Below are 1,991 nucleotides of genomic sequence, written 5' to 3' on the forward strand. Positions count from 1 at the left end.
GGGGCAGAGAGGGGGTAGAAAGGGGGCGGAGAGAGGCGAAGAGGGGGCGGAGAGGAGGCGTCGAGCAGGAATGCCACCAGCATGATGACCTTCGACCTCCCCGGGCGGCCGGGGTGGGGCGGACACAGCAGCGCCATTGAGGAAAGCTGCTCGCAGCTGCTTTTGTTCCTGCTTTCATCCCGCAACGCACCTCCGCGGCCACTGGGTGTGGCGTAGCGTGGCGACGAGATGTGGGGGGCGGCGCGGGGGCTGCGCGGGGGCAGCGCGGGGGCGGGACGAAGAGGGGCCGGGCCTTAGGCGGCCCGATCGACACGGAGTAGCGTGTGGGGTGGAAAGGGGCGGCGTGACAAGAAAAGGGGGTCAACTTTAAAGATCACAACTCTCATCAGGGACCCGCAGGCTGTGTGCGCAGAAGGGTGTTCTGGACCAGAGCGGCAGGGCGTGGCGTGGCGTGGCTTGGCGTGGTGTGGCGTGGCGTGGCGCCGGTGCAGCGCGGATGTTGTAGGCCGGGGCCCTCCCCCAGCCTTGTCGGCGGCGACGCTGTCTGACAGGTCCGCTGAGCCACGAAGACGGACAGGTTGGACCGACAGCGGGGCAGACGCCCACCGGCCAGGACTGCGCCGCGGCGACCCTGGCCCTGGCCTCGGCCCTGGCCTCGGCACCACCGCGACGTACCTGCTGCTGGCCTTGCAGGCCCTGCTGGCGGTCCTGGTTTAGCGACTGGCGCTGCGGGTGCCTGCGCTCCATGAGCATGCTCTCCTTGGCGCCCATCTCGGACCGAGCCTCAGACTCCCTTCAACAAGCGCGCGTGACCAGCACGCGGCTGCGCGCGGCGCGGCGAGGCGAAAGCGAAGCGCGTGACGGACACGACTCACACGGGCACGGCAGGCCAGCGGCTCTGGGAGAGAGAGATAGAGAGAGATGAGCGGAGAGGAACAGAGAGAAAGAGACGGCGGAAGCGGGTTGGGCGGGAGGCGAAAGGCACGACACGACCCGAGCGAGGCGCGCCTGGGACGTCAACTGAGGAGAGAGAGAGCCTGCGGCTGCCTGCCCGCCCGGCTGCCCGCCCGGCTGCCAGCCCCGCCAGCCCGGCCCGGCTCCTCGCCCCACCCCCTCCCCCGCGCGGCGTCCCGGGCAGCCCTGGGCCGGCATCGCGACGCAGTCGCAGTGCGGCGAAGTGCGCCTCGCCTCGGCCCTGCCGGCCATGGCGTCGAGCCGAGCCGAGCCGAGCGCAGCTAGCGCCACAGCCCAGCCCTCCTCCCGCGGAAGTGCCCCTTTTCGTACACAGATAGCGTTGGCGTCGCGCCCCGCGCCGATCGACGGTTCATCTCTCTCCCTCTCTCTTCCACCCTTACCTCCTTTCTCTTTCGCTCTCGCTCGCTCGCTCTCTCCCTCACCCTCCCTCCCCCTCTCTCTCTCTTCCTCCCCTCTGTCCCTGTCTCCCTCTCTGTCTGCAGTGCTCTCTCATTCTGATTCCTCATTTTCTTTCTAGAAAACACATTTCTTAAATACCAACCATCTTTAACTTTAACGCGTTTCTTACAGTGTTCAAGGACCTAGTCTAAGTCTATCAAATAAAAATAAATAAGAAGTGCATTGCGATGTTGTGTACGTGGTGATTTGATGGCATTGGAAAGAGCCAGGGGCTGTCCTTGTCCTTCCCTTCCCGCTTTATCGTAGAGCCTCGCCAAGTCTTTTGTGGCAGCGTGGTGTTATTGGCATCTTATCGAACCTGTTGAATCCCAACCTTTTAAAGTATTACTAAAAGCAGCGCAACACCTTGATGCATGTCACTGGCACCTGCTTGATGCGAGCTGGGAATGACACAGGGAAGGACGTCGCTGTACGGCCCCCCCCCCCCTGTTTCATTTTTTTCCAGCGAAGAGGCAGACACACCCTTAACACCTTGCCTCTTACCTCGCCTCGCGGCCGTGGCGCTCGTGCACCCACTGCCCCACCACGGCCCAGAGCGTAGCCCGGCGTAGCCACCC

At 64.4% G+C, this 1,991-nt stretch overlaps 1 protein-coding gene across 1 annotated transcript in view; it reads right to left on the bottom strand.

The window, feature by feature from the left end:
* The window catches only part of LOC113209798 (protein still life, isoform SIF type 1-like), a 31,349-nt gene extending 30,324 nt beyond the window's left edge, over window positions 1-1,025 (bottom strand). Inside the window, exon 1 of the mRNA XM_052277398.1 lies at window positions 676-1,025. The gene's annotated coding sequence lies outside the window, so the exon portion shown is untranslated. The remainder of the gene's footprint in view (window positions 1-675) is intronic.
* Between the last annotated feature and the right edge of the window lie 966 nt (window positions 1,026-1,991).

The sequence above is a fragment of the Frankliniella occidentalis genome, unplaced genomic scaffold (assembly GCF_000697945.3).
Source record: "Frankliniella occidentalis isolate FOCC.00 unplaced genomic scaffold, Focc_3.1 Scaffold10, whole genome shotgun sequence".
NCBI lineage: Eukaryota > Metazoa > Arthropoda > Insecta > Thysanoptera > Thripidae > Frankliniella > Frankliniella occidentalis.